Source organism: Squalius cephalus, assembly GCF_949319135.1.
Source record: "Squalius cephalus genome assembly, chromosome: 4".
NCBI lineage: Eukaryota > Metazoa > Chordata > Actinopteri > Cypriniformes > Leuciscidae > Squalius > Squalius cephalus.
Genome location: NC_137125.1, coordinates 54,079,680 through 54,107,132, shown reverse-complemented (window position 1 = coordinate 54,107,132; position 27,453 = coordinate 54,079,680). Strand labels below are relative to the sequence as shown.

At 37.8% G+C, this 27,453-nt stretch overlaps 1 protein-coding gene across 2 annotated transcripts in view; it reads right to left on the bottom strand.

Moving 5' to 3' along the window:
• Window positions 1–25,577, bottom strand: part of ptn (pleiotrophin) — a 49,361-nt gene extending 23,784 nt beyond the window's left edge. For both annotated transcript variants that reach the window (XR_013821172.1, XM_079870155.1), the window contains exon 1: window positions 25,401–25,577. The gene's annotated coding sequence lies outside the window, so the exon portion shown is untranslated. The remainder of the gene's footprint in view (window positions 1–25,400) is intronic.
• Between the last annotated feature and the right edge of the window lie 1,876 nt (window positions 25,578–27,453).

Genomic DNA, 27,453 nt, shown 5'->3' with positions numbered 1-27,453 from the left:
TAAAGAAAGCAGATAAAAGACGAATGAAATACGGTCTTTAGACTGAGAAAACAGAGAGTGGTGTCAGTCAACATTGTTATACTGTACTTGTCAGAACATTCTGGCAAAGTTCTCTCAAAGTTTTTAACAAACGCTCTTCTAGTAACATCAATAGAATGTTCGTTCAGAGTTATTTGGTCTTTAATGCTGTTCTCAAAACGTTAGCTCGACTTAAACATCGTTTATGGTACTTTTTATTTCTGAAAAGTTTTAGTTGGATGTTCGTCTAACATTTTTTAAATGTTACTTCTTGTTTCAGAACGTTCAGAGTACATTCAAAAGTAACGTTCCCATAATGTTTGAAGAGTGATGGAATGTTTGCTTAACATAACCAACATTCCAAAGAACATTTCATTTTCATAACTTAACAGGAACGTTAGCTCAGAGTAAAGTAACGTTTCCATAATGTTTGAAGAGTGATGAAATGGTGTTATGAGGTATGGAGGAGATAAACCCATATGCAGACCGTATGCAATTGAACAACGTTTATTGTAGACAAAAAGGGAAAACAAAACCCACAAGGGGGCAAAACATAGATAGGACAAAGAGTGACTAAACTAGACTATGACTTGACAGATAACTAGACGATAAACAAACAGCAAATACAGAATCAGAACTTTCTCTAGACAATACTCTTGACAGGATACTCACAGGGATGATTACAAACACAAGGTTTCACTATGTATGATAATGAACCGGCACAGGACAGCAAACACAAGGGGATTAAATAGGGAGAAACTGATAATGACAGCAGGTGACACAGATGAAACAATAATGACTAACGAGGAGAACAAGGGGGCGGGGTTAAGTAACGAGACAACACAAGCACATGGCCCAAACAAAAGGCCATGTGCTTGCACACAAATCATGGGTCTGTCATGATCCTGCCTCAAGACTAGAGAAAATCAAGGACAAGAAGGCAGAATCATGACAAATGGAATGTTCGCTTAACAGAACCAACATTCCGACATTCCAAAGAACATTCCATTTTCATAACTTAACGGGAACGTTAGCTCAGAGTAAAGTAACGTTCCCATAATGTTTGAAGAGTGATGAAATGGAATGTTGGCTTAACATAACCAACATTCCGACATTCCACATTCCATTTTCATAACTCAACGGGAACGTTAGCTCAGAGTAAAGTAACGTTCCCATAATGTTTGAAGAGTGATGAATACTGTTATTCATAAATAAATAAATACTGTTTTCATAACTTAATGGGAAAGTTAGCAAAACGTTCCTAAAATATTTTGTTAGCTGGGTCTGTACTCAAAGCAAACACACTGGTAATTACTTTTATTAGCTATATTATATTACATAACTACATTGTTTTTTCTGCTGGTTAACACAAGAAACTGTCAACAGCTCATCTTTTAGAGAATAAGCAAATTGACAGCGCATATCACAACATTGTGCGTCTGTGAATTTCTGCTTGCTTTATTTAGTGACAATAAGTATAAGAAGCACAGACGTGCTGCGAGCAGCTGTGAGATTTACTGGGCTGAAATTCAGTTTGGTGTGAATCTATAAACATGATATAAATATTAAACAACCATATCATAGACAGACAGACAAGCAGACGGGCAGTGAGAGCCACAGGACAGCTGCTTTAACATGAATCACACCGATTTCATCATTTCATTCTCTGGGAATTACTACAATGACAGTTTATTCTTCCTCGGACAACTGATATTGTCCCATTACACCGCTCAGATGAGGCCTCAACTCAATAAACCAGATTTACTGAAGACAATATGAGTGTGTTTGAGTGCAAAACTCGCCGTTATGATGCTAGCATGTTGGTGGTGATTACAAGGATGTTGCTTTGTGATTGCTAAAGTGTTCTAGTTGGTCGCTAGGGCATTGTTATGTGGTTGCTAAGGTGTTCTAGGCAGTTGCTAGGTGGTCGGGCAGGATAATAATAATGGTGCATCTGATCACTTAGTAAAGGACCAGCACAGCTCTCCTCAACAGGACGATTTGAGGAATCATTCATGTCTGGAGAACACACACACGGCGCACACACTTACGGTTAAGAGTGCGTTCAAATCCCAGACCCGAATGCAGCACGCGGGCGCCACTAATGAATCTAGACGATATTCCCTTGTTTTGCCGATCTGTTAACACTACAGGTCAGAGCGTTACTGAGGCATCTGATCTCAGTAAACACAAGCCACCAGACACAAATCAAACAAGCAGATTCATGAGAGAGAAACCCACGCAGAGCGACACTAAGCCTGGAGACTTACACACACTCAGACAGATGGAAGTGCCCCGGATAAAGCCGCCGGGTCTCCGATAAACCTGCCAGGCACCTGTAATCCCAAATCACTTTCACACATACAGTATTTATACACACACACACACACACACACACACACACACACACACACACACAGAGAGAGAGAGAGAGCTCATAGCAAAACCCTCTCAAATGGAAAATAAATGGGATGTGTTGCAAATCGACTTTTTGACATTCCTGTCTTTCCATGAATTTCACTCCAGAGAAAAGTTAAACGCAGGGGACGGATATTTCAGAAAGCACAGCATCACCAAAGCTGATCCGCCTCACCTCGATCAACCCCTGAAACACACACACAGGACTTGTTCCAACTTACACTTTTATGATAGTTTGTTTGTTTGCAATACGCAGCATATATGAACAAGAACAACTGCAGTATTTATAGCTATAGGACAGAAAGTGTTAAAGGATTAGTTCACTTCAGAATTAAAATTTCCTGATAATTTACTCACACACACGTCATCCAAGATGGATGACATTGTTCTCTCAGCATATTCAATTCACATTTATTGTATAGCGCTTTTCACAATACATATCGTCATTAAATATATAACTGAGTATCATTTTATTCATAAAAGTGGAAACTTATTCCATGTTTTCTTATAAGAAATTGTGGCAGCATATAAGAAAAATGGCAGCATGTATATTGAAAATAGCAGAGGGCCTAAAACAGAGCCTTGTGGCACTCCATAATTTACTAATCTCAATTTATTTATATAGCACGTTTAAAAACAACCATAGTTGACCAAAGTGCTTAACAAGGTCCAAAATCAAAGAGATAATATACACACACAATACACAATACAAAATAATCAACATAAGAAAAAGGTCAAGATATCAAAGCTCAACTTGAATTGAAAGCCACTGCATAATAATGGGTCTTAAGCAAGGACTTGTTTCAATGGTCCGAGCTTTTCTTACATGGATGGATGACGTCTTTCTTCAGTCGAAAAGAAATTAAGGTTTTTGTGGAAAACTTTCCAGGATTTTTCTCCATATAGTGACTTCAATGGGGTCCAACGGGTCGAAGGTCCAAATTGCAGTTTCAGTGCAGCTTCGAAGCTGCACGCGTGACCTTTCAACGTGATTACGTAATGTGTGGCGCATTGCAGAGCTAGTGCAAGACTGGCATTTGTGGTTAAAAATATATAAATGTTTGTTTGTTTTTTTAGAAAATTACTGATGGTTTGGTTTGATAAGACTCTTTTTTCTCAGCTGGGATCTTGTCGAGACTTTGAAGCTGCACTGAAACTGCAATTTGGACCGTCAATCCGTTGGACCCCATTGGAGTCACTATATGGAGAAAAATCGTGAAAAATCTTAATTTCTTTTCGACTGAAGAAAGAAAGACATGAACATCTTGGATGACGTGGGAGAGAGTAAATTATCAGGAAACTACTCCTTTAAATAAACTTATTACATCTAAACCAACAACATGTTCATTAGAACCAATACCCACTACATTTGCTCAGTTGTGCTCAGTCCTGCAAAAGATGATATCTATGAGTCTGGACTCATCGTAGCACAGAAACTGGGCTTCTTAAAATTACAAATGACTTACAACTAGCTTCAGACCAGTGCTGCATCTCAATACTAGTTTTACTTGATCTTGTGCTGTGTTCAACACTATAGATCACTATAGATCATAAAATAATGTTAGATCGACTTCAAAATTACACTGGTATTCAGGGACAAGCATTAAGGTTGTTTAGATCGCACCTATCAGATGGCTCCCATTTTGTTTATTTAAATGGGGAATTGTCCAATTGAACATTAGTACCTAATCTTTGCCTTTTTGAAGGCAAAGCTCCAAAACTCTGGAATAATCTACCTATTTATGTAAGAAAAGCTCGGAATATTGAAACATTCAAGTCCTTGCTTAAAGGGATACTCCACTTTTTTGGGAAATAGGCTCATTTTACAACTCCCCCAGAGTGAAACAGTTGAGTTTTACCATTTTCAAATCCATTCAGCCGATCTCTGGGTCTGGTGGTACCACTTTTAGCATAGCTTAGCATAGATCATTGAATCGGACAGGACCATTAGCATCTCTCTCAAAAAAATGACCAAAGAGTTTCGATATTTTTCCTATTTAAAACTTGACTCTTCTGTAGTTACATCGTGTACTAAGACCGACGGAAAATGAAAAGTTGCGATTTTCTAGGCTGATATGGCTAGGAACTATACTCTCATTCCTGCGTAATAATCAAGAAACTTTGCTGCCGTACCATGAGTCCAGCAGGCGTAATGATATGACACAGCGCCTGAAAATAGTCCCCAGCTCAGTAACTTCCAACGTGACCGGGTCTAAGTTTGTCTAACCTATTAGACCTATTTTCAGAAAATCGCAACTTTTCATTTTCTGTCGGTCTTAGTACACGATGTAACTACAGAAGAGTCAAGTTTTAAATAGGAAAAATATCGAAACTCTTTGGTCATTTTTTTGAGAGAGATGCTAATGGTCCTGTTCAATTCAATGATCTATGCTAAGCTATGCTAAAAGTGGTACCGCCAGACCCGGAGATCGGCTGAATGGATTTGAAAACGGTAAAACTCAACTGTTTAACTCTGGGGGAGTTGTAAAATGAGCCTATTTCCAAAAAAAGTGGAGTATCCCTTTAAGACCCATTATTATGCAGTGGCTTTCAATTCAAGTTGAGCTTTGATATCTTGACCTTTTTCTCATGTTGATTATTTTGTATTGTGTATTGTTTGTGTATATTATCTCTTTGATTTTGGACCTTGTTAAGCACTTTGGTCAACTATAGTTGTTTTTAAACGTGCTATATAAATAAATTGAGATTGAGATTAGTAAATTATGGAGTGCCACAAGGCTCTGTTTTAGGCCCTCTGCTATTTTCAATATACATGCTGCCATTTTTCTTATATGCTGCCACAATTTCTTAGAAGAAAACATGGAATAAGTTTCCACTTTTATGAATAAAATGATACTCAGTTATATATTTAATGACGAAATGTATTGTGAAAAGCGCTATACAATAAATGTGAATTGAATATGCTGAGAGAACAATGTTGAATACTATGCTTTAGAACAATGTTGCATAACTCATCCTGCTTCACATGATATATTTTAAAAACAACAGGAAGTACTTTTGTTTTTCCATCTACTGACGCCAACACAATGAAAACTTCTCTTTGACTTAAATAACATCCTTTAGCAGCGAAATCTTTACCATCTCCGTATCTCAGATCACGATTCTCAGACGTTACATATTGGATTGACTTATGAGTTTTTCTCGGGCTGATGACAGATGGTGCATTTGGAAGCAGGTGCGTGAACAAAGCAATTACATCCAAAATAGAGCAACGGCTTCATCATTAACACCCCCACCCACATCCCCTCACCTCTTCATCCTTAAAACTCAGACTCCTACAGGGCATTTTAAAGTTTTATCCTGGTTATGTAAAATGATTCATGCCCATTCCTGTGGTGTTTATCCGGTAATAAAGAACAAAGCGAGAAGTAAACTTGCAAACTCAAGGCTAATTTAGTCAAACTGAGAGAACGCGCACACCTTCACTAGATCAGTGTTTACACCTGTTTTAGGTCAAAGATTACACTTGGCTGATCAGTGTTTACTTTAGTGTTTCATGTGCTAGAGAAATCTGAATTCGCTGAACAAACATTCACTCATTGACTACATGGTCATGTCACAATATTTGGTGTATTTATGATTATCTTGCAGGTGCTGCTAGAGTTTTAAACAGCTGGCATGCTGATCCAGTGGTGTTGAAGGCACAGCGCCCTCTGCAGGCGTAATAAATCCCCAAAGGCAGCAGACAGAATCGCCTGTCCATTTTTAACATACTTTATATCCATAGCAACGCTGAAGGCAAGGGTTTTAAGACTAAACCCTGAGGCCTCTCAGACAGTTTTCTTAAATCAAGCAGAAACAGTCGGCCTAAGACCGTCGTTCATTACAAACTCCACAATCTATGAAGAAAAAAAGTATGAAATAAACACAATTTCTGAAATTAAGATGAAAAATGCAGTCCTTATCAATGTTTATTGAGCTTGTCAGGCTGTTTCCAACAGCTCTGATCAGCCTCTTGCCTACACACACACACACACACACACACACACACACACACACACACACACACACAGTTTTCATGTTTTATGAGGATTTCCCATTGACATTATTATTTTTATACTGTCCAAAAGAATGTCACGATGTCAAAATTAACTGGTATTACTATCCTTGTGGGGAAATTTGGTCCCCATAACGTAGGGAATACCAGTTACACACACACACACTCACACATATATACACACACAAACACCTCCAGACGTCAGAGCTTGCCTTACCCGTATTTTTATGCTTGATTGCACTCAGAAACATTGTAAGAATTTTTCTCACAGGCCTCGGTAGAGTTTTATTAAGCTCAACTAGCAATTCAACAATCTCAGAGTCTTTAATACCAACAAAAAAACCCCGAAAAACATCAGTATGGCATTACATTTACATAATAATGTAAATAATACTTGGAGAACGCTATCTGTGCACGTGCACAAAACATTGCATTACCATAAATGATAACTTTCCGAAAATGTATAGCATGGTAATGGATATGACAATGTTAATGTATTTGGTATAGATCTGCTATGCATGATGCTTCAGCACAAATAGCATATATAGAAATACCAGCAAAAGATCAATACAGGTGGAGCTGGGGAAGGAGGAGGGTTTTATGTTGAGCAGCAAGCTCATTGGCTGCAGATGTGACATGAACCAATCAGCTTATGCCATGTAGTAAACTATGTAAATATCATCAGGTTGCTTTAAGGACACATCAGCCTGCAGAATGCACATATATATATATATATAAGTTTTTGTTTACATAATATATGTGTGCATACTGTGTATAATTTTTTTGTATATATATTAATACACACATGCATGTATATATTTGCATGCATATACTGTATGTATATATATTTATTTATAAATAACACTTTTTTTTAAACATATACATGCGTGTGTGTATTTATAATTATACACATTACACTCACATATATTATGTAAACACAAACTTTTATTTTGGATGCGATTAATCGTTGCACAGCCCTAATATATATATATATATATATACATATAAACGACATTACCAAGGTGCATGTCCAAAAACCATGATAGTAGTTTCATTTTGTAAGTTTTATATCCTGCTACTGTTTGGGATGGTGGACTCTCACAGTCAGCTATATATTAACGGAGGAGTTGCGTTATTTTTGGTCAGCACTTGGAGAGAAAGTGTGAAGAAGAAAGCGAGCGACATAAAGGGAGAGAAAGAGTGGGTGGGCTCTTTAAAGAACATCCCTCTCCGTGGGGCAGCGGGCTTTGAACGCGCACACAAACACACTCGCAGTGAAGCCGAGGTCATTGTTTTTATCCCACAGCAGGTTCTTCTAACTTCAGCTGCATGTCAGAAGTCTAAAAACGGAGAGATTGAGAGAGAGGTGTGCAGAGAAAACAGGCGTAACCGTGGGAGGCTCTGATGACCCCAACTCCCGGCCACCGCGATTCATCTCGTGGGCTTAGCAGGCTCCTGTGCCCGGTTGCATAAAGCAACATACGTTTTTCCCCTTAAAGGTGCTGTAGGACATCTGGGAAAATGCTAACTTTAGCCTGATAGCGTAAAAGCGTACGTCCCTCCATGCAAATCACCGTCCAACGCCACGCCTCCTGAAGGCATGAACGCGCACAGACCAGAAGACCGGAGACAACGTTCCTGCAATACATCATGTGTCATTCACCGGTGAGATAACTCTACAGTACAGTGAGTAACACTGCAATACCAAACGTAAACACATTCTTAAAAACAGAATTAGATGCAGCAAGTTTTCGGTTTGTTTAGCTAGTCAGGTGTGTTTCTTGCATGAGATGAGAGTCTGTTTGGCTCCGATGAAGATGTATAGATCATGGATCCTTTGCCAGTGACACTTGTTGTCGGTTCAGAAGGAAAGTTCGGTTGTTGCTGTTTGCGAACGCGCTGATGACGTCTGCGTGAACAGGCTGCGCAGTGTGTATGCAAACACACGTTGACTGACAGGGAACACATGCTATAGACCTTATTCAGAGACAGGTGTGAAAGTGAGGCTGTGAGGGACAGACTTGCCGTGTTTCCAATGGCATACGCTGTAAAAAGCTGTATAAATCTCCTAGATTACTTACAGTTTTCCACGGCTTATATTGTCGGGAGTTGTTTGTCAACTGAAATCTCTTGGAAAGATATTTTTCCAGTGTTTCATGAGCAGAACATTAAATAACAGCACAGCCCATTGAAGAGATGCACGTCTGTCCCTCACAGCCTCGCTTTCATTCCCGTTAAAAATCAAAGATTTTGGTCAAATCAAAGATGGCGCTGCTGTGAATAAGGTCTATAGGACCGTTCGGACCGAACGATACGATTGAACGAACATTTTATGGTCTTACGCCTTCCACAGACGACATATATTTATAAAAATACATTTAGACCGCTTATAGTGATTGGATATGAGGAAACACAAAATGCTTCTGTAGAGAATCACCAACGGCACCTTTAAGTACGAGACTTGAGCGTGATTTCCCCTCAGGAATGAATTAAGGGTGTTGCATATAATCCCTTAAACGGTTCTCTTAAAGGGAAACCGTTAAGTGTTTCACCCAGGTTTTGCCGTTATAAAATTCGATTGCTGCCATGGACACGTTATTTGTTAATACAGACAGTGGTAAGTTTCACAGAAAACAGCATAACATGGATAAGAAAAACAAAAAAGAAAACCAAATATGAAAGAGAAGGGCCAGACGAGACAGAAACTCAATATTCAAAATTGAAAATTCTGTCATTCTCACCCTCATGTCGGTCTAAACCCTTAATATTATGGCATATTTACGTCAATTTCTATTGTACGTTCATTAATATGCACTGTCCCATCCAAATAAATAAAAAAAATGAAAAAAAATAAGACTTTCATTCATCTTTAGAAACAAATAAGTATATTTTTAATATTCGCTCATCATTTCTGTTCATTTTTTTGAAAGACATAAAAATAATCCATTTGATTCAGGCTGTTTCGGAAGCTCAAGCGCAATAACCAATGAGGTTTGTTCTTTAGGGGAAACCTAAGGGCGTTCTTGAGGGAAAATAACACTTAAGGTGCTTTATGCAAAGCACTGAGCTTTATTTACAGACGTGCGTTTGTTTGTGAACGACTACAGTCGTGTTTTGTAGGTGGACGTGTCCTCGATTATCCTTCCTAAAACCCTCCTCTTCCTCGGTTGACAAATGCCGGCGTCTGTTTGGGGAGATATCAGCCAAGACAGCTCGACTTTAATCCCGATCTTATAATCTTTCAGATTAGTGATACCATCCGTCTCACCACTTTTTAAAGCCAAGACCGCTCATTAATAGCCATGTGAAGACCTGTTTTAAAGTCATCCTTTACTCGAGTCCTTCCAAACCTGATGTTCTTTCTTCTGTCGAAGAAATGGAGAATATTCACAAAGAAGCAAAATGAGAGTAGTCCATATGACTCATGCACTACATTCACACATCTTTCGCAATCACTTTGTGGAATCAGAAGTCATTATTTGCTAAAATCAACGCTAATGCTCTGGTCCTTTAATCTTGTAGGACTTCAAAAGACTCAGAAGAAAGGAATATGAATATGGATAGAACAAGGTTTTCAGTCTTTTATATGCCACAGATCCCCATATATGATCATCCTCAAGCGAGAGAATCTTTCAATCCTGAAGTTTAAAAGGTGATGATAATTACAAATAATGTAATAATTTTATAGAAACTAAATATTTTCCCAATTATATCTCACACATTTATAATATAATTTTTATACTATAAATGTGTGAGATATAATTGGGAAAATATTTAGTTTCTATAAAATTATTACATTATTTATAATTGATTTATTCTAATATAACTTTTTTTAAATAATTAAATGTATTTATTTTAATATAAATTATAATTTATTTTAATATTTTTAATTATTTATTTGTTTTAATTAGGGCTGTCAAAAGATGAATCGCGATTAATCGCATCCAAAATAAAAGTTTGTTTTTAATAATCTATGTGTGTGTGTGTACTGTGTATAATTAAATTTGTATATATAAATACACACACATGCATGTATATATTTAAGAAAAATGTGTTATTTATATATAAAAAAATATATATTTATATATAATATAAACTATATAAATACAGTATATGTATGCAAAATAATTATACACAGTACACACACATATATTATGTAAACACAAACTTTTATTTTGGATGCGATTAATCGCGATTAATCTTTTGACAGCCCTAGTTTTAATCAAAATGTTCATTATTTATTTTAATGTTTTTTTTTATTATCATTTATTAATTTTTAAATTTGTTACCACTGTTTTTTTTAAATAAACTCCTGATGTACTTACAAACTTTCCAATGCCTCGTTTTATGAGTCCAGATCCTGTTTGTACAACTGTAGAAGTTTGGTACCATTCTGGGCATTATTAGTGGAGTAATTTACGAGATACATCATTGGATCCGTTAGCGCCTGCACTAACCCATCCGGCTGATATCTCTAAATAAGCTCTAACTTTAATAATGTTCGACCAAGGGAAAAGGGCTTCTGGGGGGGTGTTTGGCTCGAGGTCATGGTAGGACCCTAGGTTGATTTTACTCCGAACCATCCCTTTAATTTCCCCATGGACACCCGTCTCTTGCATCCCTGGACCCCAGTTTTGAACACAAGTCCTACTGATGTTTTTTATTCTAATTGAATTATCTTTCTGCAGATTGACGGCCATTTTGAACTGGAGCGGAGCGACTCCAAACATCTTCCTCCAAACATCTGTGTCCAGCGCAGACGAGTAAACGATGACAGAAACTTGGCCGACCTCTTCCTTTAGCCACACTCGATCAATCATAACGTGTTTACGTGCTCCAGGTATTGATGATATAAAAGCCCATTAGATCAGCACACAAACTGATTGGGTATAATCCATAATTTCCCTGGAGTGTTGGACGGACCCTTATCTCATGTACTCGGGCTCTTTAATTGGGTGTCTGATGCTGACAGGCGTAATGACTCGAGGGCCTCGGAGAGGTTTGTGCGAAAAGAAAGAGACAATAAAAAATAAACGTGGGCCGTAACATTAGAGCATGGTCTCTATTATTATCTGTGTTCACTACAGGCTCTTAAGATTAGATGTGCATTACGCTCCCACCCGACGAGCTCTAAAGCCCAGAGTGCGTGTGTGTGAGTCAGCCAGGCCAGAACACCCCTATTAAACACTTATTCTGGCCCACTGCGTCGGCCATTAGTGTGCGGAAACCTATTAGCGCTGAGATTACAGACGGCGCACACGTCGCTCTGCACACCCCCCGTATGGACACCATCATAATGATCTCATGTACACCCACACACAGTGTGATTTATATATTTTAATATTATTTATATTATTTATTTAAATCCATTTTATTTATTTATATTTTGATCATTTATTTTCATCTAATTTTTCATCGTTCCTTTATTTTTTATCAATTTCATTTGTATTTTTTATTATTTATTTTCATCTAATTTTTCATCGTTCCTTTATTTTTTATCAATTTCATTTGTATTTTTTATTATTTATTTTCATCTAATTTTTCATCGTTCCTTTATTTTTTATCAATTTCATTTGTATTTTTTATTATTTATTTTCATCTAATTTTACATCGTTCCTTTATTTTTTATCAATTTCATTTGTATTTTTTATTATTTATTTTCATCTAATTTTTCATCGTTCCTTTATTTTTATCAATTTCATGTGTATTTTTTATTATTTATTTTCATCTAATTTTTCATCATTCCTTTATTTTTATTACAATTTTTTTAATTTTTTTAATTTTATTATTCATTTATTTAAATCTAATTTATTTATTTATATCTAATTTTTATAATTTATTTATTTTGTCTGTTTTAATAAATAAATAAATATTTATTTATTTATTTGAACCTTTTTCATTTATTTTGTTTATTATTATTTTTTACATAAACTGTAGAATATAAGTTGCATGGACTATTTTTATTATAATGTAATAGTCTTTTTGGAGCTTGATGGTTACTCACACCAGTGTTATTTTAGTTTAAAATTAGCTATTATTATTTATATTTTACGTTTTAATTTAATTTTTAGTAATTTTGTTTTGTGCTTTTGTCATTTTATTCGTTTTTTGTTTGTATTTTAAATACTGCTATTTAAGTTTAACTTATTTTTTAATTTTAATTTATTTCCAGTAAATAATTTTAGTGCTTCCACAAGTTTTTCCAACTAATATGTATATATTTTTTTTTTCAGCTTTTTTTTTTTTTTTTTCATCTAACAGAAATGTTTTTAATAACTTTAGTTTTAATGAAACGATAATAACCCTGACTCACTCATTATCAGCAGCTTTCATAGAACAGATTGTTTCAACTAACTAGAAGCACTAACTAACCTTTAAAATTAATCAGAAATCTAATTCTGAGTGCGAATGTTGGCTTGAGATCTGGAAAACAATCCTGAGACACTTAAGGTCAGTTTTGTTCTCAAACACCCGCAAAACACATCCAACATCTTACCTAAACAAATGAAAGTTTTTCCACGTCTGACGTTTCACGGGGAAAATGAAAACATTCTTTTTGTTATTGACTCGCGCCGCGAATCAATACCGGTTTCTCTTGGTCTCGTGGGCTTTCGTTACGTTCCTGAAACGGCCTCTCCGTCTCCATCACTGTGATTAACAACATCACATCATCTTTAATAATTCAATTTGGAACAAACTTTTCCATCTCCCTCTCCAGCTGTTAACAGGTACACACACACACACACACACACACACACACACACACACACACAGTCTCTATCGATCTGACGCAGCCCATAGTGTGTTATTATTAGTAAGTGCTGTTTGTCTCTGAGCTGATGGTGAAACACTGTTAAAACTGTTTTCATGGGTCATTTTTTAAGGGCTTCACTGAGTCTCTTTTAAACACATATAATAAAATAAAGAGTATCTTTAAAATTGACCTATTATGCTTTTTTTCCATGTTCATCTATCTTTAGTGTGTAATGTTGCTGTTTGAGCATGAAAAAGCTCTTCTCTATATCAGTGTCAGTGTTTCTGAACTCCTGAAACGCCTCCATTGTAGTCTTGAGTTTCTTCCGGGAATGAACAAGTCACAAAATTCCTCATTTAAATAATTAATGCGCAGAATAAAGGGGCGGGGCCTGGTTGAGTTAGTTAGTAGTGTGTTAAACTGGCGGTTATGATAAGGGGCGGGACATTTCACAAACACACTCGAATCGCTCGACCAATCACAACACACTGCTCCAGCCGACCAATCAGAGCACAGTGTGCTTTCAGAAGGAGGGGCTTCATAGAGACAGGAAGTAAACAGAGCGTTACTGACAGACTGGGAAGAGAGGAGCCGCAACAATGGAGAATATGAGGAAAATAATCAACATTCAAGCAAGAAAACCTGTTAAATTCTTTCTTACTCTCATCACTTGTTTCTCACAGACAGCACTGAGATTACCATGTGTCTCAAGATTAATGTTTATGTTAATGTTTCAAACGGCGATGCTTCTGGCCTTCTACTTTTGGATCATTTTCTCCTGGTATCTGTTTTTTTGTTTTTTTTTGCAAAATTGATGCGTGTTCATTAACAGCCATTGAGTCACTCAATCTGTCAATCACTCCACATACCTCACTGCTTCTTTTCTTTCAGTCTCGGGTGACTTCATACTGAGAGACAATCATCTCACTTCATTAGACAAACACAAACAACCCAGCACTCCCACAGGGATTGGGAAGGAGTCGCAGACAAACAGAAAAACAGAGAGAGAGAGTGAGACGAATGCAGTGCAACCCCGCATCTGATCATGTCCAGAGATCAATAATCTCCCGCTCCGAATGCTTACGACACTTTAGACTTTACAACAGGGTGAGCCAATCGCATGGTGCATGCTGGGAAAAGCAGTTTCATGGATTAACTGATCATTATTTTCAGTCAGTCTATCGCTCTTGGGGGAGAAAACAGCCAATCAGAGGCTTGCAGAGCCAGAATCAGACTATTAAAACACATAATGACTTTCACCATAACAGAAAAATGGACGATTGGGTCTAAATGACCCGCAACAGCATTAGTTCTGCTGGACCTGCATCCATCTATCGGTCAAACTATCTGAAAGATCTCAGATAAACAGAAAACTTGATTGCCTTTGATTACCAAGATAAACTCAAAAACGCTTGTTTAAAAGTTCATTTACAAGAACGATAACAATATTAGCATCCAGACCAATGGACAATGACATTTGTTTATTATAAGCGCTCTGCAGTTTTGTCGTCTGCCGCTTTAAAGGAGACATATCATGCTTTTAAATCGTTCCTTTTTACATATAAATCATACATTTGTAGTCTATATAAAGCGGAACTGCAATGCTTGGGTCTGAATTCCTCATTATTATAGCTCCACAGGCCCCTTTTCTACCCCTTTTCTGATGTGCGTCTGAGAGCAACTCGTTTTGGTGCGGTCTCTTTAAATACAATTGAGACACTTCATACCCCGCCCCCTCTCCAGGTTGCATAGGTTCAACTCCACCCCGTTCGGCCATTTTTGTAGTTTGATAGCAGAGATACGATTATCTAGCGGCACAGAAACTTTTTATTCAAACGTTATTAACAAAATGTCAACAACGGAAGACTTGTCCAGCCGGCCTTACATGTTCGAGCCAGAGTCGGAGCCGGAGCGAGATGAAAATGAAGACGACGAACCTGCAGAACAACGTCTTCATATGGATGTATCGCAATGGTGTGTTACTGTATTTACACATGAAACTTTGGTCTTCCGACCTTTTACCACCGTGTCGATTTATTTTGATTAATATGTGCGAGGGAGAGAGAGCAAGACAGCGTCTAGTTTGGAGACGGTGTCTTGTTTACACTTTCGCCTGGCTCCGAAGAGAGAGAGAGTGCGTGCGCGCGACCGGGTCTCTCTCTCTCTGCTCGTTCTTTCAGTTAAACATGCGCCCTGTCACAAGCGCGGCAGTTCATCTACATTAGACGGTGTAATGAAGCGTGTGGGTTACTACATCCAACAACCGAACATTTTAACTTACCCTCTCGTAACTTCTGCATCTTTTAGCTTGGACTACAAAATTGCAGCGAGAAATAATAATGGCGGATTGCTCGAAGTGTTGGGCTGGAAGTCAATGTCCTTATTTGGCAGTTCCGCTGCAAATACTGTGACGTAATAGTTCACAAAACGTCATAGATAACAGAAAAATTGGAACATGTTGAAAAATAAGACCAAAACAGAATATAAAGATATCAACGAAGCACCTGAAGAGAATAATTTCAACTTTTCTGTACTTCTAAACACTCCTAATATACAACAAAATGCATTTAAGGGCTAAAAAAGTGGATTTAGCATGATATGTCCCCTTTAAATGCTCGATTCTGATTGGCTGTCGGTGTTTTTATCAGTGTTTAATCATATGGACCTTATGTAGCCCCGCCCCTTTTCAGCGCTGCGCTCGTTGTCTTTTGACTTCCGGTCTGTATTTTCACAGCGATCTTGCGTATTTATGAATGAATGGCTCGTTTAAAATCTTCCCGGTCGACTGACATTTGATAAGACATCTGCTTTAAACATTACAGCCCTCATGATAACTTTCGTTAACTTTACATTAAGTAAATCCACTTCAAAAGCTAATTACGCCTGGACAGCAGCGCCATAGAAATATACAGAGCGACCGCAAAAATGGAAGTTCAAAGACAATATTCTAAAGATGGCGACGCCCTCGTGTCTCTGGCGCATAAGGTCTATAGGGGAAAAAACTTTCTGAAAGTGATTCCAACGATGTCGTTTGTCCGTGTCGTTATAGTTGTGATGTGGACTTCACTATTCTCAAAGAATTATAATTATTAAAACTTCATTGTTATAGTCATCATCATCGTACTTGGTGTGAACAGGTCTAAACTTTTTCTACAATTTTACAACAATCACAAGATTTCTCCCACTGGGGTTTGTGAGTTGATGATGTAAGCCCGTTTATCGGTCCAAATGGGGGTTTCCGCCAGAACCATAGACAGTAAAAGAAATGGACACAGCGACCCCATAGACTTCAACGGAGAAAAGTGAAGCAAATTAGAAGCACTCACTTCCTGATGGCTGAGCGTACTGAGCAGACTCAAACTGAGCTTGACGACGTAGATGTGACGTGAGCAACCCGTCTGTCTTCTAGTAGCTGTGCCGAGAGAAATCTGAATCATTCCCTTCCGAATCTTGCAGAGACGGAGAGCGTGAGTAGGAGCTGTCCATGAGCTAGGAGGACCTTTATGACTCTCTATGGGCTTCTCCCTTGACTTTATGCCTCCACGTCCCCCTGATTGACTACGAGCTTCTCATCCTGTCTATATGGTAATTTCCAGAGAGTCGCGTGGTTGTGACGCAATCGTTAGCCTATTTTTACAAAAACTGCTTCTACGGGGCCATAACGTGAGATACAAGGTAATGGAGCCTTTTATACATTTTCGTGTTTCTTTAGAAATAAACAATGGACAAATGGAGTCTTTAAACGCCTCAGATGTAAAGTTATTCGCTGTCAAAGTGACGCCAAAATGAATGGGAGTCAATGGAATGCTAACAGCAGGTGATGGCTTGTTAGCCAATGGCGGCCCCCGCGGATGGTACGCTTTCCGGGTGCTGGATTACCCCCCTTGCCAGAACGGGTGAAGTCTCAGTGTGTTACTGTCTTTCTGCATGGCAACGTAATTTAATTCCATTTAAGCTTTTATCTGACTCCATTTTATATCTGACTCCATTTTATCACGACCTCGAATTTTAAGTTAGATTGCCAATTGGTTGTTGGTCAATTATATAATAGTTTAGCAATACATTTGATTGTTCTATTTAACTCTTTACTTATATTTTACCCATTCATATTAAGAAGCGATGTCGCTCAGAAGCCTTGTTTAACGCGTGTCTCACGATCACAATCACAAGATCACAAAAATACGCCACTCTACAGATAAAGCGTCGTCGGGAAAACTCAATTTGCGTATCTACCCCGAATTGATAAAATAAAATAAAATTCTGTATCAAAACTATAAGGAAACACCAGTAATTTGTTTAGGCTTGGTTTGTAGGGAATTACAAACCTGAGCACATATATTCAAATGCACATAACTATAGAACCAATTCTTAATGTGCATGTGAACGCCATCAGCGTTTCTCACAGGTTCGCGTTTAAAGTCTGTGTAGAGAGAATGGTGTCGTCTTAGCGGCCCCTAATTTAATAACAAATGATCGTTGCGACGGAAGCGAATCAATCAAAACTAACTTTAGCTGGAAAATAACTTTATTAAAGAACCGCTATAAAGCCAAAACAATCTTACCTTAAATTATACGTTTATCTCTGTAAAGCTGCTTTGAAACAATCTACATTGTTAAAAGCACTATATAAATGAAGATGAGTTGACTTGACTTGACAATCTCGTCAGCTTCGGTCACTAAACAGAGGTAATTGGCTAAATACCTGAGATCGGTCGCATTCACGCTTACACAATCAAAGATACTTTGGTATCGCCCCCGTGATTGCATACACTTGAAATTAAAGTGACGTTTACTGATTAAAAGTCAACCAACTTTATTTGTCTTGTAATAGCTTTGTATTGGCCATGCCGTGGTTTCCCACATACACTTATCTGACACACGCACAGATTTAGGTTGGTAAAGCAGCACTTTTGCTGCCCTAAATGGAAATTCAATTCTTGTCTTTGCAAAACACGTACACTTGAACTAGTGCCAAATATTAGTCGTCACTAATCTGACGCAAAACTTGCAGGAACATACGAATCCGTTTAATCTACTTGGGAAAACAATTTCAGCGTCAGTCTTGAATAAAATCAAATTTAACAATTCATTATGTCAGGTAGGGGTGTGACGGTTAGTATATAACCGTGAGACCGACGGTTATAGTTGAACACCGTCATTGTTCTCCATAACTGCCAAAACCGTGTTATTAAAAAAAATTTTACAAACATTTTTTATCATAGAGAATGTTTAAATACTAATTAAAAACAATTGTTAACAGTCTGAGTCATTAATGGTCTACATCGTTTCCAACTGTATTTGATTCTTTGCCAAGCACCGACGCAAGTTTTGTTTTGTAAATTGTCAGACATGATTTTTACCACTTCATTAAGTTTTTCTTTGTAGAAAGCCTTTCTTTACAGCGAATTTCGTTTTGTATAAATTGTATATTAATTTTAATAAATGTTTCATCAACCAATTGCATGTATTTAATAAATAAAAAACAAATATAGTAGACAATATAATAACCGTGACATTGAGGCGCCAGCGCGCCGCGTTCACTTGCATTGCATTGTTAAAAGCCTTTCTTTAAAGCGAATTTCGTTTTGTACAAATTGTATCTTAATTTTAATAAATGTTTCATCAACCAATTGCATGTATTTAATAAATAAAAAGCAAATGACAATATAATAACGTGACATGGAGTCGCCGGTGCGCCGCGTTCACTTGCATTGCATTGTGAACTAGAGCGCATCTCATCGTAAATGAATGAAACTCAGCGTAGGCCTATGCCTCATACATTAGCATTAAATATCTTTGCTGCATCCTTTCTAGAACAGACAAGGGCTTTCTTGCGGCTCGCATCAGCAGAGCATTGCATCGTCCATAGACCGCAAAACAATCAGCGGATGGCGGGCGGGTGCGGCTTTGAAATTTGGTCAAAAAACGTTTGTGCGGATGATGAGTTTTGTGATGCGGTTGCGGATGAAATAATACCCCATCCGCGTATCTCTATCGATAACAACATTGAACACTACACAAATATTATTATTATTTTTTTAATTTAGCGATCAAATAACTAATCAGTGTCTGCTCGTTTATTCAAACTAAGTTCTCCTATAACAGACGAACGTCGCAACGCGCCCCCCCCCCGCCCCCCTCCCCCCTCGACGACGGTTATGTTACGAACCGTCACATTTGACTCACGTCATAACCGTCATCACCAATTCTGAAACCGGCACACCCCTAATGTCAGGTAAATGTATCATGCCAATTTCATAATCAGTTCAAAGATAATAAATACAAAACATCAAATGCTCTGGAATAAAGAGAAAAGATGCGGACCTGACATTATACATGATGCGAAGTGTTTTGCATACACTCCACATCACGGGCTAATTTGAGTTACAAATCGCCCCGAGCCTCTTGTTGCAATTCATTATACACCCAGACCAAGACAGAAACTTCTTTCACATGAAAACATTTGCTAACAATGGGAATTAGCATTCAGAGTTTACACCTTCTGAGAGCTGGAGGCCATTTGCCTGGAAGACACGCCCTCCTCTGTGTTCAAGCTATCTCTTCACAACTTCAGTACCTTTTGATTTACTTCTTTGGGAATGAGACCTTTGTACCAGTCGCACTGAGACATTTCAAACGATACCAAACACGTATAATTACTTATTGTACACATTTAACATTGCATAGGTTTTCAGTGAGTTTTAGGTGAGTAGGAGCAGAGATGGGATAGCCCAGACTTACTGGCACCCGCCTTACAATGAAAAGCTAATAATTAATTAAATCACAAAAATGAAGAAATACAATACATAGATCAAAGTGAGTCCAAATGTCTAAAAGAAATTAATACTTTTTTATAAAAAATGAAATTAGCACTTTTATTCAGCAAGAACAAAACATTAAATTGATCAAAAGCAACAGTAAAGACTTAAGATTTATATTTCTTATGAACTCTAGTTCATCAAAGAATCCTGTTTTCAACACTGATAATAATAATAAATGTTTCTTGAGCAGCAAATCCTCATATTAGAGTGATTTCTGAAGGATCATGTGACACTGAAGACTGGAGTAATGATGCTGAAAATACAGCTTTGATCACAGGAATAAATTACACTTTACTACAGTAAATAACAGCTGTTTTACATTCTAATAATATTTCACTGTTTTACTGTATTTTTGGTCAAATAAATGCAGTCTTGCTGAGCAAAAGAGACTTCTTTTAAAATACTCAAAACTAAGAATAAAACTTGTGTAACGGTGCTTGTTTCGTAACACAGTTACATCATCATTTGGTCAATCAAGTCAATGGAATCAGAAAGCGGTCCGTATATTCCCCTACCGAGCACCAGGGATCATCGAGTGTGTGTGTGTGTGTGTGTGTGTGTGTGTGTGTGTGTGTGTTTCCATGGAACACCCTCCTGAGAATCTGAACTCTCTCTCTCTCTGTGTGTGTGTGTGTGTGTGTGTTCCTAACACAAGCAGGGCTGTTATTCTCCATCGGCCTCCTGCACCTTAGCGACCCAACGTATGAGAAAGCGGCCTCAAGCTGCTCGGATGAAAAGAGGGAATCGAACAGAAGAGAGAGAAATTGTACAACCCACCCCCCCCGGACCTCTACCCAGCATGCTTTTGTGAGCGGATGTCTATATAACCACCAGTTCCCACACAGCCAACCAGACTCACGGGAGATTAATCTCCACTGACAACGTCGGCTGATCCCAGAGCAGTTTCCCTATCTCTTTCATTAGCGCCTCGCTATGTGCTGAACATGAAGATGTTTCAGGTTAAGCTCAAGCATCGACAGCATATTCTCATTTCAGAATAAAACAATATTGACTAAACGCACGTTCACAACAAGAACGATAACCATAGAGATAATTAGCGTTCACACAAACACACGATAACGTTCTGTTTATTATAACCATCTCCTGCAAGAAATGTCGTCTGTCGCTTTAAATGCTTGAGCTCTTTAACGCACGATGGATTCTGATTGGCTGTTAATGTTTTTATTGGTTCTGAAAGTGATTCCATTGATTTTGCTCCTCTGTGTAATTAGTGTTATTGCTGTGGTGTTTACTTTGCTATTCTTTCATATATAAAACGATTTCTTAAACAAAATCTTTATTCTTATAGTTATCTCCTCGGTGCAAAAGGACTTGCACTGCATCTTATTTTATGCATCCTTTTTTCATAACTTTTGAATACATTTTAAATAAATGTTTTATATTTTTTTATATATAAAAAAAAATTAAAACAACTTTGCTTTTATTGATAATTCAGAAATGTTTCTTGAGCAGCAAATCATCATATTAGAATGATTTCTGAAGGATCATGTGACACTGAAGACTGGAGTAATGATGCTGAAAATACAGCTTTGATCACAGGAATAAATTTCTGTTTATCTGTTTATTTATGTTTTTCTACACCTCCGGGCACCTGTTTTCGCGCAGACATCATACATCATACATCACCAGCGCGTTACATGCTATGAGTTAGACAGACGTCAGTCACAGAGCACCGCAAACGAAACCACCCTTTACGGTTCCTCCTGAACCAAAACCAGCTTATGCTGCGTTCACGCCATAACTACTGTCATTTGGAAGAGATGGAAACCTGTGACGTTATAATCAGAGCAGTTTGAGACTCGAATGGCAACACAATCAACGGCGAAATGAATCTGCAGCAGTCAGGTGGTACAGGTCAGAGATCTTTAAGTTGTTTATGTTCATTATTATTGTAATGTAACGTGCTTTGAGACATGATGAGGTAGTTTAATGCCGTCTCATGACGGTTTTGCTTGCTCCTTGCTGTAAGCGTTCATGTGTTTTGAAGGAGGCTTTGGAGACGCTCTGAAAGGAGGGTGCGATCTCATGCTTTCAAAGTTAACTCGCTATTGCTAGCCTCTCTGAAAATTGCCTACCCTACCTTCAACTTGACACTGCATGAATGTGTTTTTCCATTCCACTGCGCTTTTTGTCTTTTCCAGGGTCTCACTCATGACACAGCATAGTAAAAATGTTCCATTTAAAAAAAAACACATCTCTAGACCATACGTATACTTTTTCGTTCCACTGAGCGTTTTTGGGATCTGTAAGATTTTTAATGTTTTTAAAAGAAGTCTCTAATGCTCACTAAGGCTGCATTTATTTAAAGGTGCTCTAAGCGATGTTGGGTGACGTCACTTCTTGTTGACGTTCGAAGTATTGTCAAACAAAATGGAGAATAGCTCGACCCTCCCTCCTCCTCATCCCGTCCCCTCCCCCTCCCTTCCGTGCTTCCTGAAACAGTCATGAACCATTTAGAAAAAACAAACTGGATTTACCCTGTCCGGCAAAAACAGAGCCTCCTGAATGTCGGATTGGAAGACTTTCTGCCGCCGGAGTTCTCTCCACCTTTTGAATGCTTTTCCGAACGCTTTTTTCGGGACTTCGCATTCCTTCTCCTTTTCCCTATTCTTTGTTATTTGTTCATCGGAGTGTCGTCTAGCTAACTTCCCTCTTCATGCTTCTCTCTCCTCCACCCCCCCACACCCCCCTTCATCTGCACGTGCACTAACCCCCCCAACCCCATCCCCAAATCATTCTTGTCAGTTATTGGCTGGAACACTGTTTGTTATATTTCGTGGTCCAGGCTGGGCCAGTTTGTTTTTCTTGCCGCTTGTGGAGCCTGGGCTGTCTACAGAGACCGCGTTTCTTCACAGTGTGTTCAGGGGACGGGCAGCCAGCGGATTGACAATTTAAAATAACTGTTTTCTATTTGAAAATATTTTAAGATTTAATTTATTCCTGTGATGCAAAGCTGAATTCTCAGCATCATTACTCTTCAGTGTCACATGATTCTTCAGAAATAATTCTTAATATGCTAATTTGATGCTAAAAAAAATTAGCATTATCAATCTTGAAAACAGTTGTGTACAATTTTTTTCAGGATTCTTTTGATGAATAGAAAGTTCTATTTCATTTATTTGAAATAGAATCTTTTGTAACATTATAAATGTATTTACTGTAACTTTTGATCAATTCGAATGCACCCTTGCTGAATAAAAGTATTGATTTCTTTTAAACACGTTCTGTGTGTGAACCGGCTCAAACACGTCCGTCCTGCGCGTTTACATGGAAAAACAATGGAAAAGCAGCGCAGTGAAATGGAAAAAACGAGTTCTGTGCGAACGGCCGCATGAGTCACAACTTGCATTAAACTCGGGCTGAAAAAGAGAGATGACGGTGTGTGTGTGGCTGGTGGCTGTTCATCTGAACAGGACTCGTTCTGATAGGTTAACCGATAACTATGGCAACAGCAGTGGCGTTGAGGCCCGATGCTCAAAGCTCACGGGTCGCACGGCACCCCGCTTATTCTCATTCCAGTCAGGAGCGACCCACTTCACACACCACCCTGGGAAAAAACGGCCTCTCTAAAACACACACACACAGATGCCCCATACGTGGAAGTCTGAATGTAGACGATACACCCACACACACACACACACACACAAGGTGCTTTCAAAAGAAGGTAACAGAAAACAACACACGTAAGCCGCTGAGATTTCCAGAGGTTTTCACCTGTCACTGTAGAGAAGGGAGGAGCATGAGATGTGTGTTGATAAGGAGGAAGGTAAAACACTCTTCGTTTAGCTCTGTATACTCTCTCTCTCTCTCTCTCTCTCTCTCTCTCTCTCTCTCTCTCCTGTCGTCCCAGAGGGGATGTACAGACACACAGATTTGGGCCGGACAGATAAAAATGTGGACCACAGCAAACCCTGTTAAAATGCTTTTCCAAGGAAACGCTTTGAAGTTTAAACAGGAAATGCACGCTTTCCTGAATAAGAATGTCATTCGCTTCATCCCATCTGACACGTAAATGAAAAAAAAAAAACATGAAAAACTTTAAAGGTGAATCTCGTGGAACGTGTCGTATTTCACACCAAAATCAAGATGGGAAAATAGATTTTATTTTGCAGTAAAAGAAAAGAAACATTTCTAAGTATCATCAGATATTCCCAAATAATAACGATAAATTTAACGATAAAGAAAATGGCTTTTTAGCATCATTATGACTTTTCATGCTAATTAATCATGTTAATGTTATTACTCTACTGCAAAAAAGTCTATCACATATATTAAAAACAATATATAATATTTAATATTTTAAATTGAAAATGAAATTGAAATATAAAACTTTTTATTTTACTGTAATACAAAAATACAATATTACAGTAATAAGTAAAGAAAATGCCTTTTGTGGATCAATAACATTTTTTTTTAAATTATGACAATTATTTCCAAATAATCTGTTATTATTGTAATGCAAAACATATATTATAAGCAATATATAATATTTCAAATACAAAACAAGTAATAGAGGTTTTTTTACTGTAATACAAACTACACAATATTACAGTAATTAAAATCAACATTCAGAATAAGGATAAGCTTAGTTTAATACTATAAAACATGCATTTATTTTCTTAATACGAAATATAATATTCTTTTGATTTTGAGGCGAAAAAATGTCACCTGAGATTTAATTTAATTCAATTCCAGTGTATTTGTCTAGCGCTTTTCACAATAAATTTTGTTTCAGAAAATGTATCCAAATATAATTTAAGAGCTATTCTGTTATCAGATGAATGTGTCAAATTGATGTCCATATGGCAATGATATACATATAGTACGTTACAATATGTGCTCAGTAATCATCACATATTCAGCTAAGCGGATTACTAGTGCTCATGATAATTACAATATAAGGATAATATTTGATAGTTTTGCACGTCCATCCAGATTCAGCCTATAACTTTTAGTCACTCTCTCCGCAGAAACACTCCGACTTGCATTATTGTTTTATTCCGCCAGTGCCAGGCAGAGACTCCGGGGTCACCAACACCTGCTGACCTCAGTGTTCCCGACACAGGGAGAGATTTCAGGAGGTTTAAACCCTGACAAGAGCCTGACAGCGTAAAGTCGGCAGTCGCTGAGCACACGAAGGCCTCAAACAGCAGAAAAACAAAAGTTATCTCATCCTCTCATCCTCCGCCGTACTTCAGGAATAACGAGAGAGAGACGCAGGATCTGAGGTGGCATTTGCTCGAGCGTGAAGCTTTTTTAAAAAGAAAAATCTCTTGTTTTGCTTTAAACGAGTCCTGAATTCACACTACAGCAGCTCTGAGCATCAAGACGGAGGTTTAGAGTTACGTACCTGTAGTCTGAGGAATAGTTTGGGGTTTCTGTTCTTAATTCCACCTTTTCCCCTCTTTGTTTTTCTTTTTAACCTCCTCTCTCTCTCTCTCTTTATCGTTCTATTTCCACTAGAGCCGTGCTAATGGTATCTGTGAGAGCGACAGACTGAATGCATATATGTGTGTGTGTGTGTGTGTGTGTGTGGAGGGAGGGATTGTTTGTGTTTTTGCTGCGAGCTGAAAGCCCAACTGACTCGTGATCACACACTCATTAACACAAGGTCATTTCAGGGACGAGTTAGAGAGAGAGAAGGAGCTAAAGAAAGTCTGTCAGTCAGAGAGAAAGAAAGGATAAAAGTATGAAAGGAAACAGAATAAATTCTCTGTCTGGTGCGTGAAATTAAACCCCACCGTCTTTCACTCACTGAAGTTTCCCTCGACACACTACGGTAAAGTGATATTGAGGTAATGAGATGCGGTAATGCGTAAAACACTGTGTCTTTCTGACTGTACGTCGTCGCTGTGCTGAGAAGATTGTCTGGTGTAAACGCATTTATTTCCACGCCGCGAGCGGAGAACACACTGACAATCAGCTTTACTCTGGTACAAATAAATCAATTCTTGTGTCTGAAAACAGGCCAACAGCAACACAAACTCAACAGTTCGCACGCACAGTCTCAAATCCATCAACACACACTGATTTTATGGTCAAATCAAACTAATTCTAACACAAAGGTTGTAAATTAGAGAGTTACGGATGTCTTCCAGCTGTTTTTAACCTTGACATATTAAATATTAGTGTGAAAATGTGAATTTTTTTGGAAATGAAACAGTTTTTAGTCGAGTATCATATTTCATACATCAGGCTTTTATGGCTCATTAAGTGTGATATAGTGAGAATATGAAGGAAAAAACTGTTCAGTTTTATTCAGAGGATCAAAGTGAGCAAAAATCTGCTGATATTCGCTTGTAATGTAATCAATGAACAGATTATTAAATAAAATACATAAGTATTAGGCATCACTCTATATCTGCCAATGTGTCTTATTATAAAGCTAGTTTTGATCAAAGCTCTGTAGTTTAAAAACATATGATTCAATGCAATACAATGATGATTGACAGATGAACAAATAAACCTTGCTCAAAATCCTGATGATCATATTTCATACAGATTTTTCTAATAATGAATAACGTATGGATAATGAGGTAAACCTGCTTGAAATCTTGAAATATTACGTACAAAATCTTTATTCTTTATTCTAAAAAGTTATTCTTACGTTTACTTGATAAAAATCAAGATTTCACAGTAAAAAGACTCGAGCTGAAGGAGGACGTTAGTTCAATTATACTGAAAGACTTTAATTTGCTAAAAAAAAAAAAAAAAGTCTGAAAAAGGAAACACTGAAGGAGAATGTGTGCGACAGGTTTTATCAATTTAGAGGCTTTTAGTGGATCAAATATGCTTTATAGGGTTAAAAGTTTGTGCCCAGAAGCAACAAACCTTTTAATCTAAACAAAACACAGAAACATATTGTATCCGCAAGCACACAGATGTTACTGTTTAGCCAACATCAAGAGAACACAGAGCTTGTGTTGTGTTGTTGCCACTGAATTAGTTCAGTAATTAAACTCCAGCTGTAAAGGTTAAGACTCAAAAAGTATCGTAATCCGCCAAGAAATTCCCTAACCTCGAAGAAAGGATCGCAGAAGGAAGCTCTGAAACAAAACATCTGTAATCAAGTCATCAGACCAGCTGGAAAATACATCTGTGATCCTACCAGGAGAAAAGATTCCCTCACACACACACACACACACACACACACACACACATCATAAGACAATATCTTCCATGTGAAATATTAATACAGCCAGTCAGAGACTCTCAACACCCGCAGTTTCACGTCTCTTCTTCCTCCCCTCATTTTCTGTTCATGAATATTACACATCCATCTGCATCCCTCCATCTTTCTTTCTTTCTTTCTTTCTTTCCACTCCTCCTTTCCGAGGAAACCCCAGAGTGCACGAGGTCGCGTCACTCAGACCTCTGATCTGAATACGGCTTCTGTTACCCGT